Genomic DNA, 17,351 nt, shown 5'->3' on the forward strand with positions numbered 1-17,351 from the left:
ACATATCCTTTCCTATGCTGTCAATTAATTATTGACTTTCACGCATTGTTATTGAATTGTCGCATGTGTGAAGTCTTGTTTCATCAGCTATGCAATGTTCCTAAAGGTCAGGAATTGTGTCATCTTTTCTTTTCCTCTGTGTATGCATTAGTGCTGAATGAGTCGGTAAATGCAGAATATACTCAAGCTGTGGCGTAACCCCATTCAGCCTAGTTTAGCACATTAAGTGGATTCCTGCTTATTAAGGAGGGTGATGGGGTGATAGGTCATACATTGATAAGAGAATAACAACCCAAATAATCCTGTGAAAATGGGAAAAAACCTAGTATGTAGTAATAGTGGTAGTATTTTAAGAGGAAACTATATAGCTTCATTCTTATGTCTTGAGCCATGTCAAATGTCCAATTTTTTTTTTTTGAGATTGATTTTCACTCTGTCACTCAGGCTGGAGTGCAATGGTGTGATTGCAACCTCATTGCAACCTCTGTCTCCCAGGTTCAAGCAATTCTCGTGCCTCCCAAGTAGCTGGGATTACAGGTGCCCGCCACTACACCCAGCTAATTTTTGTATTTTTAGTAGAGACAGGGTTTCACCATATTTGTCAGGCTGGTCTCAATCTCCTGACCTCAGATGATCCACCCACCTCGGCCTCCCAGAGTGCTGGGATTACAGGCCTGAGCCACCGTGCCTGTCCCAAATGTCCTCTACAGCATGATTTTTAGGCATAAAGGAGAACGTTATAGAACATATAAGATCCTATTATGATTATTTGACTTTGATCAGTGTATTTATAAGAGCATTGTTAAGTTAGAGCCATTTGAGAGCAAAGCTGATTATATGGAGAAATCAGGGGAGAAAGCCCTTTGCATTTAGAACACAAGATAAAATATCTGAAACTTTAGCTGTAAAGAATTACCTTCAGTGAAAGTAACAACTCCCTTTTTATAAGAATTTATTGTACTTTCATGGGGTAGAAAGTGCATTTGGGGACTTTTCTCCCCTCTCTTAAAGAATACATTCCTCCCTCCTTCATTCCCATTCAAATGGAATTGCTGATCCCTATGAGACTCTTTAACCCATTTGGGCCCCTTAACTGCCCCATTTCTGTGTGAGCTTGATTTAGTTAGTTTTCTCTTGAATTGTATGTTTTCCGTTGATTCATTCATTCAGTTATTCCTTCATTCATCAAACATAAATTGAGTTCTTACAAGTGACAGACACTACTCTCTAGATGTTCTTACCATGCATGTGTATCACTTTCCACTTCTTCCCCTGACGAATGAATACTGGTTTTCCCTTCTACCTCTGGCCTTTGCGAGTATAGACTATTCCTTATTTCCTTGCTGCCTTTCTGTCTTGTTTAATGGCCTTTCATTTTCAGCTCTTTTGTGTCTTTTCTCTTGAACTTCATCCTGTTTAAACATCATTCATATATGTGATATAATTAACTTTAACCATTATTTAATTCTGCCTTCCCTCAACTTGGCTTGGATTTCCAGGCATCCCGCCATTTCATTTTATCCTTTTTTCTTCTGTTGGCGTGAAGACGTGATATGAGCTATATGGCAGCACATTCTAGCTCTCAGAAGAGGGTGGAGAGGGATGAGAATTAGTGACTCTGGGCTTTATACTGGGCCTAAACACTACACAATGAAAAAGGGAAAGTGGACTATCTGTAGGGTTTAGGACACCTCGTGGTCCTTGGGAGTCCCTTTGTGAGTTTCTGCATGTGTGTGCATATACAGATGCTGTTATGCATAAGAGAATTTACAGCAGAAGCTTACAAGACATATACATTAATGCAAATTATTTCTTTGCAGAGAAGAAAAAACCAAGATAGTCTTTCAGTGACATATAAATAACAATAGTGGTCACAGCTTAAATGTATAATGTGCCTTGCTGTTTATAAAACATTTTCACCATTGTTCGTATTTTATCATCACTTTAATTCTATGAGGAATTTAATAAGTATGAGAATGGAGACTGAGAGAATAAAAGACTTGCAGAAAATCACAAATTTTCCTTGGTGCAAGAGAGAGGCAGGGTCAAGGCTTCAACCCAGGTGTTTTGTTTTGTTTTGTTTTATTGAAGACCTTGTTCTCTTTCCACTGGATCTTTTTTTTTTTTTTTTTTTTGAGTCAGAGTTTCACTCTTGTTACCCAGGCTGGAGTGCAATGGCGTGATCTCGGCTCACCGCAACCTCCGCCTCCTGGGTTCAGGCAATTCTCCTGCCTCAGCCTCCTGAGTAGCTGGGATTACAGGCACGCGCCACCATGCCCAGCTAATTTTTGTATTTTTAGTAGAGACGGGGTTTCACCATGTTGACCAGGATGGTCTCGATCTCTTGACCTCGTGATCCACCCGCCTCGGCCTCCCAAAGTGCTGGGATTACAGGTGTGAGCCACCGCGCCCGGCCTGGATCTTTTTTGATAACAATGTTTTGTTGTTTTTAAGGCCAAGAAATATATTGGGGAATATGAATTTATATCTCCTCAACACATTTCTATTAGCATACCACATACGTATTTCAGTTATTCATTGCTGTGTAAACAATTACCCCAAAAGTAGTAGCTGAAAATGACAAAAGTTGATTCTTTGTCCTGATCCTGTGTGTTGACTGAGCAGTTCTTCTGTAGCCAGCTGGCAGGTTGCCTGGGAGTAGATGTCCCTCCCATGTTTGGAAACTCAGCTGGGATGGCTGGAAAGACCCCTCTCCCCACATGATGTCAGAAGCGGGAGAGGAAGTTGCAAAGCCTTTGGAGACCAAGAGTTAGAAGTTACACAACACTTCCGCCACATTCCGTTGGTCAGATGAAGTCCCAGGACAAGCCCTTATTCAAAGGGTGGGAGAGCAGGTTTCACTGCTTGATGGGATAAGCTGCAAAGGATTTGTGGCCATTTTTAATCCACCCTAATCTACATTTAACCAAGATAGACACCCTTTAGATTTCATTTTCTGATTGAAGGAAGTTGGTAGCATGTTGCAGATACGTGACCCTTTTCCAAAAACTCATGCCCATCTGGCCCTGGAATTCTGGGTCTTCACGTGAAATGTGGGCAGCATTATAGTTAAGCCCCTGTCCTCTCAGCAGCAGGCTTTCTGCTTTGTCTTCACTTGCCATTTGGCAATCCACCCAGGAGCAGACACATGATTGAAGAGCCTCTGAACACCACCTCACCTTTAAGTATCATTTAGCCTACATTATTTTTAACCTTCTCTCCTTGAAGTGTGCTGTGACCACCTAGGTTAAACTAGGTTTTATCTCATTGTACAACAGGGAATGCTACTTTGGGATACCAGAAAATCTGCCTGATAAAACCAGGTCCATTTTTAAAACAAAAACAAAACTTGCAAAGATGTCGCATAGAGATTCTCCTCTTTAATGTTTGATCTTGTCTGAGAGAAATGGATTAACCAGAGGCAGATGCATTTGGAGGATGGATCCAGCCTGGGTTATACATCTAAATGTTATCCTGATGTCCACCAGCCCAGACCTCAGCCCAACTGGGCTATTTCTCAAGAAGGTAGAGAGTTACAAGTCCACAGTGTTTTCTCTGCACGTCCCCCTCTTTGCTGTCTCCAATGTATGGGCCTAATTTTACAGACTCTTCACTTTGCCTCTGTAATTTTTCACCTGTATTTCAGATACAGGCTTATAGGGTAGACATTAACTAGTTAAAAATCTAGACAGCAATAACTCCACCTTATTCACTTTCAGTGTAAGTCATGAGTTTTTTAAATACCCTATGCCTTTTGATAAGTAACTTTATATCTTTTTATTAAGATAAATGAACTTACTATATTATTGACAGTCACCAGTTCTAAATTTATTTTTATAAAATTTACCCCAAACTTTTTGTTCTAAAAATTCTGTTATCAGTTTCTGTTTTGTAAATCTGCTCTTCTTAAAAGTTATTGAGAAAAGTCCAATCCAGCTATTTTAAGGTAGAAATAAATTAAGTCATTGTTTATGATGTTCAAAACTTAAAATAGAGTTGCTTCTGGGTTGCGTGCATTTCAGAAAGCCAGATTCCCAAGCTCCCTCCTGGCTCCTGCCTCTCTGACCAAAGGGCCTGATTCTCTTCCAGAACCTACATCTGGAACATGTGTATCTCTTACATTCTGAGACACTAGACCAAAAATCTTACTTTATTTTTAAATCAATCTTCAGAAGTATTTTTTGACTGGTTTTTTTTCCCCTTAGCTTCTAATTAAAGATGTTAGATTATCTGTTAGCTAAAATGTTGACTAATACGTGACTTCTGTTTTCACCAAAAAATGTAATAGATTATGTTGGACACGTGAAATTCTAAGCACAGTTTCACTAGAAATAATGACAAGCCAGAATTACAGAGCTCAACACAGGAGGCAGACTCTCTCGCTGTCCTGTTTCTTAGAGGGACCATAATAGACCTGGAAGGGTCCTACCTGGTGAGCATCAGCAGAGCAGGGCTGTGTGACACATACCAAGCTGCATTGTCTTCTGTGGCCCTGGGCTCAGTCACCACCAGGCCCTCTCCAGCCCTGCCTCTCAGAAGACCGAACATTCTGTGTCATGCACTTTGTTATTGCCTGTAAGCAAACACATACTTGTGAGTAAACCATTCAGCAGCTAAAGAATAGTCCTCTAGGCATCACCTGGTGCTATTCAGAAAGGGCATGAACCGTGCGTTCAAAGGTAGAATCCAGGCCCACTTCTGCATGAGTTTGGGTGAGGCTCTTACATTATCTGGGTCTGTTTTTCTATCTAAAAAAGAAGGAGGGGAGGAGGGATTCCATTGTCTCAAAAGTAACTTCTACCTCTAAATTTCCAAAAGCCGTTAGAGGGGAAGGATCCCAAGCCACTAACGATGGGAAACAATGGTAAAGAAAAATTTTAGAAAATTTCAGAGCCCAGAAAATAATAGGAGAGATATATGGCTTGCCTAGGGATAAGAACGGGAGAAAGTCCAAGGGAAGTTATAAAAGAATTATGGAGTTTTTTAAAGCTTTCTTAAAATAAAAAAACTTAGAAACAGCAAAATGAAATAAACTACTAGAGTAATGATTTAAGCCAGGGTAATCAGAACTGGTTGGATTGTGAAAGCTGAGTAATAATTCAGTAAAATACATTGCCTGCTTGGTCAATGGTTAGTTGACTGTTGCTAGTTACCTTTTTTTTCCTTTACATCTATAAATAGATAGTTCCTACATTGCAGAAGCAGAGAATATCTGGCCAAAGGCTGACTCCACAAGATAAGAGTTTACTCTGTTAAACTGCTTTCTAATAGAATGTTGATATCTCTGCCTGTCAGCCTGCCTTGGTAAATGTGCTGGGGAGGGTGATGTGTATATGGTTCCTGGTGCCCCAACAGGCTCACCTGCGTTAATGGCATCAGCCCATGCATGGTGCCCCCACAGGCTCACCTGCGTGAATGGCATCAGCCCATGCATGGAGCCCCCACAGGCTCACCTGTGTGAATAGCATCAGCCCATGCATGGTGCCCCCACAGGCTCACCTGCGTGAATGGCATCAGCCCATGCATGGAGCCCCCACAGGCTCATCTGCGTGAATGGCCGCAGCCCATGCATGGTGCCCCCACAGGCTCACCTGTGTGAATGGCATCAGCCCATGCATGGCTACTTGCTGGCTCCTGGACCCGTATTTGCACTTGTTTCTCCCCTTCTGTTGCCACATCACTTTCCCTGAGGTCTGACTCTATGTGTGTCTTCTCTGTCTTCAGTTTCTCCATGTCCATATTGCCCTTTTCTGTATTTCATACTTAATTGTGCATACACAAAATTATATTCATGGACAAGTTTTAGGTTCTCTCTTCCTAATTGTGTGATTGGACCATTTCTTTCTCTATCTCTTAAAATGAAAAAAGATCTACTCAAAGTTCCTTTTTTCCTTGTTTGAACCTCAGTTTTATTTCTCTCCCATAAAACATTGACCTTAGAAGACAATTTCCTATTCATATCCTGTCCTTCATCACAGCTCCAAACACTATAACTTCAGGAAAGGAAATAAGATGAAAGGAAGGATGATAGTCCCATTGTGTCTGAAAGATATGTCAGATATACAGCCCATGACCAAAGTGAAGGTCAATCAGTGTCCTTTGCTTTCTCTGTAACATCTAAATATTTGCACTGAGCTGCTTCAATTTCAAATTGTGCTCTCAAGAAAATTCATTTGGTTGGTACTGTCTTGCATTATGATAATAGAATCTTAGCAGATTGCTAGCACACTGTTTCTTGTGAATTGATAGAGATACTTTGAAAAAGTTTTCTGGGGTTCCAGAATTTACAGCCTGAAATTGACTCATACTGGATGAGACCAGCAGAATGGAATCTTTGGCAGGTTATCCCTTCCCTTCAGAAGCACTTGAGTTAAATCAAAATTAATCTAACTACATAGCTACAGTGAGTGAAACAAGGTACAGATTTAAAAATGCTGTAATCGGTTAAAACAGTTAAATAATTAAATACTCACTGAGTACCTCATGGAAGGCAGAACACTGGGCTTGGTGTGGGGTATAGCGGTGAGTAAAATGTGGCACATGCCTAAAGGATCTTAACATCTTACAGGTATGACCAATACCAGTCTCAAAAAAAGGCTCCCAAGTTTTTGAAGGTAATAAGAAGGAAACACACAACATGCGCCCACACACAGTCACCGGCCTTCAAGGAAAGAATCAATTAATAGACATCCTTTCTACCAAACAATGAAAACCAAATTTAAGAAAAACTATACAGTAATATGGCAGCTTTAAATCTAAACTAAGAAATCAAGGACCTCAAAAAGCACATATACATATGGAACAGCAGATGACAGTTTTCTCTTATCCTTCTCTTCCTCCTGAAAACTTAGTAGGACGGGAGGGATTTTCTTATTCCTCTGCTCTGGAACATCTGTCTACTTCTGAGAAATGGACTGAGCAGCAGGATCAAGAGCCCTTTAGCGCTCTGTGTGCTGAAGTACTTACCCTTCCGTAATAGAGCTTTCCAGAGTTTGTCAACTCTTATCTCCAGAGCTCCAACTTATAGCTCTATGGGTTAAAGCCTTTTGTTGGGAGGTGGGAGGATCACACAAGGGTCAGGGACTGTCAACACGGGGCGCATCAACCCAACCCGACAAATACGTCAAAGCCAGAAATTTCCTGAGGGTACTTTGAAACAGTCTGGGTCATGTTCAGAGCTCAGAAACCACTTCTTTTTTTTTTCTTCTTGGAGACAGTGCTCAGTTTTTTAGGCCATAAGTAATATTTCCTATAGATCCATGTGCTTTTACCATTGTGCTATGAAATTAAGTTGCTTAGATCATGCCTACTCAAGCTAACCAGTTTTAACTGTCCCTGCATATGCATTTTCAAAAGGACTTTATCAAATTAAGAGACTTGTCATTAATTATCATGTCCATCTGTTCTAAGATAGTGTCTCAAAGAAGATGGCACTTAACAGTTTGATTTGTTTTTTTTTTAAGATTGGTGTGTTAGTAGATAAACACACCAATCTTAGATGAATTTCCATAATTCCATTCATTTTTCTTGTTGTTATTCCCTTTAATTTGAATAATTTCTCTGCTGCTTTCTGGGAGTAAGTAAAATAAAGTTATATAATATGTAAAATATGCATTAGCATGGCAGAAATTTGAAACATTCCTGACTCTTGACATGCTATTATGGTAGCATTCTCTCTGTTTTTAAACACATACAGAAAAAAAATTGCAAGTGTATTTGAAGCTCATCTTTCTCAACTAAGAAAAGAACATCTATTCTGTTGCCCTCTGTCACAGTAATTTTTGGGCCAAAAGAGCGAGTCAACTCATGACTAAAAAAGTCAGAGTCTATATTAAACTCTGTTATTTTTAAAACAAAATAATTGTAGGAATTCCATGTTATTATTGGACCAACCCCAGATTGAAGAAAATATGCTTTCCTAGAAGTAAAGTCCTTGCCCACTGGAGATGAACTATCTCCCTAGTAGAGTGTTTGATTTGTCAATAATTCACTTCAGATGTGTGAGTGATGTCCTTCCTGTACTAGGGCCTTATGCTTTTTTGTTTTACCATGAATTTGACCCAGTGGCTAGTCTTATTTTGTGTTTGTCTTAGTCCTGAAAACAAGCAAGGCTGTCCTGACAGTGACTTCCTGTTTAATCCGAGTGGTCATGGATATCACCAGACACTGTATATACCTGGCCCTCTGAGTCAGACAGAGAGAAAGTAACTTAACTGAATTCCGTAAGCCTTTCAGTAAAGTTGAAAGCAGAATCCACAGCATGATGATATTGAAACTCAGAGGTCTTTCCTCACCCTCATTTGCTATATCATTATCATGGCATATACAGACAGAACCGATCGGAACAGCTGTGCAAAAATGCTTTGTGAAATTACAGACATAGCTAATAAGCAAGTCTAAAATGTTAAAGCCCTACCTTTAATGAAAATACCAAAAGCAACCCAAATCACGGAACATATTTTACTCTTCATTTACACGTTTACATTGGGTATAGATTATTAGGTTCCTTCCTCATCATTGTAGTTTGCAGAGAATTCAGGGTTATATTTGTCTGGTAGACATTTAATGGCTAACTGGAACCCAGGAGGTAGAGAGAGCTGGTTTCTCTTGGCCTTGCTCAGTGTGTTGTGAATGTATCACACAGACAAGTACTTTGTAAATTATTTTTTCCTGACTTTGCTTTTGACAAAGGAGGAAGTCACATGTCATGGCTCTTATGATAAAATGATCAGAGACTTTGATTTCCATAGCTAGATCATGAAGCGTTTTAATGATAATTCCTAAGACACTAGGTTGTGGATTCTTTGAAGGCAAGGACCCACCCTATATATTTCATTCTCATCAGTGCCTAGCATGGGTAAATAATGAATGCTTTTAACTAAATTATATAGACAATTAGTCTGCAGCAGAAGTCCTAGCATCAAAACCCCATAGTGTTCTTGGATTGTTCAGGGAACAGATATTTTGGGCATTTTTGTTATGTGCCAGGCATTGGGCTGCCCAGCAGGAATAAAACATAGTCACTGATGTCTAGGAGCATATGTTCTAAAGAGAAGGCAAATATGTATAAGTCATTGTTAAAGCATTGTGTGCTTTGGAAGTAGAAGTATGCAAAAGCAAAAAGTTCACAGAGTGAAGACATGCTAATTCCCATTTAGAGAACTGTCAGATTTGACTTTTGAACTGAGTCTTATATGAGCCCAAGTTCACCAGATGGAGAAAGAAAGAAGCTCTTCTAGGCTGTTGTTGTTGTTGTTGACTTTTCAGCTTGTAATGTGTCCTGCGGCTTAAAACATTAACACTCGGGGCCGGGTGCGGTGGCTCAAGCCTGTAATCCCAGCACTTTGGGAGGCCGAGGCGGGTGGATCACGAGGTCAAGAGATCGAGACCATCCTGGTCAACATGGTGAAACCCCGTCTCTACTAAAAATACAAAACATTAGCTGGGCATGGTGGCGCGTGCCTGTAATCCCAGCTACTCAGGAGGCTGAGGCAGGAGAATTGCCTGAACCCAGGAGGGGGAGGTTGCGGTGAGCCGAGATCGCGCCATTGCACTACGCCTGGGGAAAATTGAGTAAACTCCGTTCAAAAAAAAAAAAAAACAAAAAAAAAAAACATTAACACTCATTCCACCTACATTTATTATTCAAGAAAAAGGAAATTCCTGACAGTATTGGGTTTTCCTGAGATAACCCCCCCATTGCAAGACTACATTACTTGTTTAAGATGTTTTATTACTTTCCTGTTGCTTACAAATAAAGATGCTTCTTACTATGGTATGCAAAGCCCCTTATTACTCAGCACTGACCTCCCTCTCTGGCCATGACTCCTGTCAGCACCCCCATAGTAGCCCCAGCCCTCCCCTTAGCACATAATGTACTTCTGGTGGGCTAAACTGTTAGTTCAAACGAAACACACTGTATCTGTGTTCTTTCTTGCCTTTGTAAATTTAGTGTGTTCTTTCCTCTACTTGGAATGCCATTCCTCTGTGCCCACTCCCCCACATTTGATGGTCATTTCACAAACTGTGCCACTCACACCCCTCACCACCAACACCACCACCACCACACGCGTGTGCGCGCACGCGCGCGCGCGCGCACACTCACACACACACACACACACACAGTATCAGCTGTTTATCTTTGTGCCTTTAGTTAGAAAAGGCAACATGGAAGAAGTGATCATTAGGAATAAACTGTGGCCTGTGAGGCATGATGGGGGACTTCGGTGTAGAAGATACAGAATAGCTCCAGCTTTTCTCTAGGAGCTCTCAACAGCTTGAGTATCAGCACAGAGAAAGTCAGTGGGTTGAATCACAATTTACAGTTGGTAGTTCTTGGGGCTGACATGTTTTCTTTAATGTGCCTTTTGTTTCTACTTTTAGATTAGTCATCGATATTTAAAAACCGGCACACTTCACATAAAAATTTGGCTCCTCTTAAGTAAATGGAAGGTATGGCCTCATTGAGTTTACCCTTCAGCCTGAAATGAGTAGTGATGCCCTGTTAGAGGTCACAGAGGTTAGAGGTTAGAGGTATCTGCAGTCCCCTTTGACTCTTAGGATTCCTACCTGACTCCTGCACACGTTCAGGTTTGCCATCTCTGGGATTAAATAAGTTGGGGTTGGGGTAAAGGGGACAGATACAGGAGGAGGATAAAGAGGCAGGAAAGGTAAAGGTGTTAGGAAGACGGTGATTCAAGTGAAACACCATGGGTTCCGGGCTCCATTGCTAACGAGGTACAGTTAGGAGGAGGTTCCGGCTGTGGAGAAAAGGGCACAATCTGGGGAGTGGATGCATCAGTGAGTTTGAAGTGTCAGTGTGGTAGAGCACGGGCCAGGGAGAACTGGAAGGATGTACCGTCGTAATCAGCAAATAGGATGTGTGACTTCAGGGAGTTCAGAGAGCTGTGGCCGCAGGACTGAGTCACCGAAGTAGAGGGGGCAGCAAGGGTCACTGGATTCCAAATGATCAAGTGAGGCCAGAGTGTTGAAAATACTTGGTCCACATAGACTCTTCAAGCCTCTCAAATTATATTCATATAAAACAACTAACAGGCGTTGTGTGCTTCTGTGTTCCAGGCACTATCCTGGGTTGCTTTTCATCAGTTCATTTAATCCGCATAGCAATCATATGACATCTGGGCACTTTAATCGTCCCCACTGTACATATTCTACAGTTGAGGCTTAGAGAGACTGCACAACTTATCCAAGATCACATCGTTCCTAAGTGGCCAGAACTTGACCCTAAGAACTGCCTTTCAAAGTTCATTCCCCAAACCTCTGCCCCCTAAGGCATTGGATAGGAGACAGTCATAGGAAGGGAATGTTTGCATGAGAGAGGAAAGCAACGATGTTGGAAGTAGCCAGCGGTCCACTTGGAGAATGTTGACCTCCTTTCCATCCCAGGTGAATAAGTGAGTAGTAAGTGGGGGATTCTCAGTCCCACTGGAGATGGATATGAGGAAATAGAAGCTTTAGGGGAGAGTCAGGTAAAGGTTAGAAACAGATTTGAGTGGTGCATTGTGTGTTATGATCAGAGGATCAGGGAGTTTGTCTGCAGAGGAAAGTTTGGAGGAAGGAGAGGAGTCAATTGGAAGAGAGGTTGGCACAGAAGGGTAAGTCCCTGAGAAGCAGAGCAGTGCTCTCTGCAGATGTGCATGCCTTGGAGGATGAGAGACAATACAGTCTTTCACTTTGCCCTGATGACAAGGATGAGAGGCTGGGAATTGACTGCCCGAAGGGATCCAAGTGGATACATGCTTCAAGTCATCTGTTTCAGCACCAGCTCAGGTCCCAGATGGCTCTGGTGGCCTCAGAGTGTCAGCAGCCAGGCAGTGGAGGCTTTGCTCAGATTTTCAAGTAGAAGGTTAGTCCAAACATCCTTGGGGTTTGTTCTTTGTGTGCTCTGGGAAGGAGATTGAATAGTCAACATCCCATTGTGTTCTCATTTATGGTTATATATACATGAAGCTTCCCTAAACTAAATCCCTAAACTTAGGACCAGAACCCTGTGTATCCCCAGTCCCATCCCAGCTTCGTGCCTACTGCACGTATACAGTCAGTAAACAGCTACAAAATCATTGCATGTTCATAAACAAGCTGATTCATTGTTCCAGAGCGTCTCTTCTCGGAGGCGGTTGGCAATTCCGCTCTGAAGTGGGAAGAACTTACGTTGCTGTACTAAAACTTTCTCTCCGTGTCCCAGCCCCCTTCTCCTCCTTTCTACAGTGTGATGTGCCAATTTGCCTGCCTACTTTTCCTAACTAGTCCTTCATGCAGCCCTCACTCCCATCCTGACCTCCTCTCTAAAGCCATCCTACCAGCCGTGAAAGCAGATGCCATTGTCTTCCCCCTAGACCTGCGGAAGTGAAGGCAGGGAGCCTTCCGTTCCTGGGACTTGGCCAGCTCTCGATACGCGATATCAGATTGTTGAGCTGGACTGAGTGGCCCAGGATTTCTGCCAGATCCCAGCTCTAACATTTCAACAGGGGCAGGAGCCCTGCGATTATTTTCAGCTGTGTTTCTGCTGTGTCCCCTCCCCCATGACCTGCCACTGGGGTTGAGTCCCTTCAAAACTATCCCTGACTTTTTTTTTCAGCCAGTCACATCTAGGTAGTAATTTGTGAAAGATGCCATTGTTTTCTCCCTATCACATCTATTTGCTGTGGGGCAGAGTCCTAGAAGGTAATTGTTAACTTCTTATAGGATCCTCGGAGACTTACAACAGTTTACACCATCTTTCTTTTCCCCGCAGTTTACACCACCTTTCTTTCAACTTGGCACCTTAAGATAAGCTTCCCAAGCCACAGGCCAACCTTGAGGAGGAAGCTAGGAAGAGAAGAGCTTAATGATGGCTTTATTATTATTGCAGATAGTAGGGAGGCAAAGGAATATTTTATTTTTTATTTATTTTATAATGTTTTATTTCCATAGGTGTTTGGGAAACAGGTGGTATTTGGTTACACGAGTAAGTTCTTCAGCAGCGATTTGTGAGAATTTGGAGCACCCATCAGCTGAGCAGTATACACTGAACCCAAACCTAATGTCTTTAGCTTATCCCTTCCCTACATGGGAGCATGTCCTTTGATTCCTCCCCCCAGAAAAAAAAAAAAACACATGAAAACAACAACAACAAAGGCAGAGTGATATTCTGGTGGTTTCTGAAGGGAGAGTGGTGAAGAAGGTGCAGTTTCTGGTTGGCAGGTGATAGCTCGCTGTACACAGGGGAGGGAGGGATGGCTGTTGGGGGAGAGTGTGGTGCCCAGAGCAGGGCTGCCCTTGTGGTTGGTTATAGCTCAGTGGCCGTGCTGGGGGTGGAAAGGCCAGGAAATCACAGGAATAAGCTTGAGATAGGGGAGGAAGAGTGCAGGAGGGTTAGTTATTCATACATACAGAATGGTAAATCTCTTATGGTGAGGTATGGGAAAACTGTGGGCCTAAGGGACTTTCATAGGGAGGACTGCTGTTTTCCATAAGAAGAGTTGGACCCTCAGATAGGAAACCTGTTTCTTTGTGGATATTTTATTTGCAGTCTTCTTTAAACTTACACATTCCTGGAAAGAGGTAAGAAATTTAATCAGTAGAATGATAGTACATCGAATTTAATTAAAGTTGAAGCTACTTTTTATAGAATAGCCCTGTGTTTTATGTGTCATTATCATTTCCATTCCCGACAAGCTATTTCATTAATACACTGCGTAGAATCCTAGTAGCACAAGTGCTTTGCCCTTTTCATTCCTCATTTATCCTTGTTTCCTGACCAAAGGGAAACCTCCCACCCACCTGTAAATAGCAGTTTTTAATTTATAGACAGTGATGTCTCCACTTTTGAAGGCCTCAGTTATGGTGTGTAATAAATCCATTATTGGAAGAAATCTTTTCCAGAAGACTTCACTGGCTTGCTTTCCTCTAGGATATGGGAAGAGGAAGATCAGGGTCTGCTGAGGAAGGTGAGGAGTGTGATGGCTTGCTGCTTCCTCTGCAGAAGGAGCTTACTGTGGGGAATGTTAGGATAACATCAGCATTGGGTGGCACCCACCCCAGGACGATACCTCTCGGGGGATGGGGTGGGGGTTTGGGGGCACTCCTGCTCTTTGCTGAAAGGGCTGTGGGAGGGGCAAACAGGACTCCTACCCCTGTGGCCTCCTCCAGGGATCTCCTATAGGTTACCCTCCTTTAAGGTTTCTCTGGTCATTGTAGTGAAACAAACTATTGACCCTTCCACTTAGTTATGAAGGGTCTAAAACATGCTTAGTGGTAGGGAGACATCAGCATGTAGCATGTTGTTTCATTTTGGGCCTTGCTTTCGGAGTCTTCTTTAGTAGGGGGGACAAAAAGTTACATAATTATTACACCCCCTGCCTGCCCCCCCACCCCCCGCCACAGAAAGCAAAAAGTCAGCAGTGCACAGGCCCTATTTTGAGGTGGGCCTGAGGGTTGAGGTGCTTGGAGAGGAGGAGGATCAGGTGAGTAAGGGACGAGAGGTGACTGATGTTCCTTCCGGAAGGACAGGGGGCAGAGGATGAGCTGAGGATGAGCTGAGGTCGGATAGCTGCAGTGTCGGGGGTGGGAATGGCAATGATAGAATCAAAGGATTTTATATTTAGAGAAAGGTTTATTGTGATCCAACTATCTCACTTTATGGATGAGAAAACAGTCTCCAAGAGTTTAAGTCGCTTGCTAGGAGTCACACATTTTTCTTCAGGGTGACAATATGGGATAAATTGTTAATGTTCCTGTTCTTTTCTTGTATCTCTCACTCTTAAGCAGTGGTATTCAAGAACAAGTACTGGTAATCATCGTTCTCATTATAATGTTAAAACTAGTCATACTTGTTTTTTTCCAGTGGAAAGTACAAATTAAACTGTGACCACCCAGGCTGTGCACATCTAGGCACAAAGTTCTTGGAAAGTGGATTGCAGATTCACATGAGCAGAATCTCATGGAGAGCCTTTTATATGGGCAGATTCTGGAGCCATCCCCAAACTTGCAGCAAAACAGAGTTTGAGTGGGTACCCTGGAATCTGCATTTTAAACAAATTCCATAGTCCTTCCTTCCACATACTAATTTTGAAAAGGACCGTACCTATAAGCTTGCAGTCTAAAATGAATAAAAATAAATACATAACAATACATGCTCTAACCCCTGACTTAGTATCCATGAAAAGATTTATTTCAGATTATGCTTGGGTACCTTTATCATTTTTTTACTATTATTTATAAGACAAGTAAGACATGGCCCCTGCACTAGAGGAGTTCACAGGAGAAACAGTATGGTTTTAATTTAGTATGATAGCCAGTACACTTGTTAGGTACCCCTATGTACTGCTGAAAGTCAGAGGGTGGAAAATTAATCCTGTGGTTTTTGACCAGAGAAGATCTCATAGGGTAGGTGGTCTTAAGGTTGCGTGGAATTCACCAGGGACAAGGGAGAGGCAGGAATTTGAGGCTGGGTGACATGAGCTGTGGCTGGTGTGATGAGGGGTGGGGGCAGGTGGTTCAGTGAAGTCAGATCATCATTGTTGCTGGAGTGTAAGGTGTGTGCTGCAGGAACCAGTAAATATGGAAACCAACAGGTAGAGGCAGACTTGGGAGCACTTGCAAGCTGTGCCTAGGAGCTCAGACTGACCTCTGGCCTGCCTGGGGTTGTCTGTGAAGTCCAGGAAGCAAAGGACATGAAGGGAAGGCATAAGTGTATACTCACCGCCCTTCAGCCAGCAGAACCTCTTAAGCGGGTGAGTGCCCTCTAGGGGTTTACATGATTTCTGAGTTCTGCTCATCATTGCACCTAGGCTCTCAGGTGCCCACTGAGCTTGAATCCATTACCTACCTGAGAAAAAAAAGACAGCTTAACTAAGTCCCACCTGGCTGCAGGTGTAACTACGTTACGCAAAAATGTATTAATGTGGTACCTGGATCGATCATCATATTAACACTGAGGATTACATTTAGAGGCTTGATTTTTCTGGCTACTTGCAAATACAGGTTCCATCTTCTTTGAAGTTAAAAGCTCTTACCCCACATATCGTATGATTCCATTTATATGAACTATCCAGAATTGGCACGTCCGTAGAGACAGAACATAAATTAGTGGTTGCTAAGGTTTGGGGTAGGGGAAATGGGAGTGACTGCTATTGGGTACAGGGTTTCTTTTTGAGGTGATGAAAATGTTCTGAAATTAGGTACTAGTGATGGCCCCGTGAATATAAAACCACTCAATTGTATGCTTTAAAAGGATGATTGTTATGGTAAGTGAATTATATCTCAATAAAGCTGTTTTGTTTTTTGGTTTTTTGTTTTTTAAACCCTTAGCACTTCTGCTTAACTTGTCATGCAAATAGCTCTGCCTGGGGTGGCCTTTATGAGCTCACAGTAGAAATCCCAGTGCTTTCCTTCTCACTTTGTTTTGTATTTTTGTTTTGTTGTGTTATTGTTATTCCTGTCTTGTTCATCTCCAATTCACTTCCACCTAAGAAACATTTATGTGACTATACATGGTAGGTACTAAAAGAGCATATGTTAAGATGAGTCCTCAAGTTACCACAAAATAGAGAAAGAGGGGGCTGTAAGAAAAGTGTGGTGTTTGGGGGTTCAGAGTTTTATCTGAGGTTGACCTAGAAAGACAGCTGGGCATAAGGGCTGGGTGAGGAATGTGCAGAGGCCATGAGGGCAGGCAGTGCACAGACAGCAAAGTGAGGGCTTATTTGGAGAAAAGAGCGTGGCCGTAGCACTGAAAAGTGAAGGGAAACACTGGGAAACAGAATCAAAAAAGGAATATATGGACTTCACAGTGTCAAATGCTAGGCTGAGAAAGTGACACATAAAATGAGGAGCAATAGAAGATAAATTTTGACTGCAAGAAGTACCAGGAACTAAGCCTTAGGATGGGTGTGGCATGGTTTGGGAGAGACAAAGACTTGGGCAGGGGGAGATTAGACTAGAACTGGAAACTGGGGAGAGGGCTTCAGAAACGAGGGTAAGTGTTGAAATCAGCTCACTGCAGTGTTTCTCATGGTAGTCTGTTTCCTCTGCCCCCTTTGTATTCTCCTTTCCTTTGCTTGCTCCTTATCCAGAGATTGGGATAGAGGGTAGGCGAAAGATTAGAGAGGACAAAAAGAATTGAAATGAAGAGAAAGAATGTGATGAGGATGGGGTACAGGTTGCATGCGTCAGTTCTTCTGTAGTTCAGCACTTCCTCTTCATGACTCAGTAGAGGAAAATCTAGTCTCTTCTAGTGGAAAACACAGAGAACAGGAAGCCCTATTTAAAATCAGGTCAATTGACTAAGTTGTATAACTCCTGTTCCCATTGGTAAAAGGGAAGAATACCTCCTGCGGTGTGGGTTAACTAGA

At 42.3% G+C, this 17,351-nt stretch overlaps 1 protein-coding gene and 1 long non-coding RNA gene across 6 annotated transcripts in view; both read left to right on the plus strand.

The window, feature by feature from the left end:
- Positions 1 to 17,351, plus strand: part of CRIM1 (cysteine rich transmembrane BMP regulator 1) — a 192,677-nt gene that overhangs the window by 92,058 nt on the left and 83,268 nt on the right. The gene's annotated exons all lie outside the window — the stretch shown is intronic.
- Positions 10,097 to 16,284, plus strand: LOC116524160. The gene is made up of 2 exons (XR_004257204.1): positions 10,097 to 13,949; positions 14,386 to 16,284. It is a non-coding gene; the product is annotated as an uncharacterized LOC116524160 (long non-coding RNA).

Source organism: Sapajus apella, unplaced genomic scaffold, assembly GCF_009761245.1.
Source record: "Sapajus apella isolate SASKATOON/1434 unplaced genomic scaffold, GSC_monkey_1.0 scaffold44, whole genome shotgun sequence".
Classification (NCBI taxonomy): Eukaryota; Metazoa; Chordata; class Mammalia; order Primates; family Cebidae; genus Sapajus; species Sapajus apella.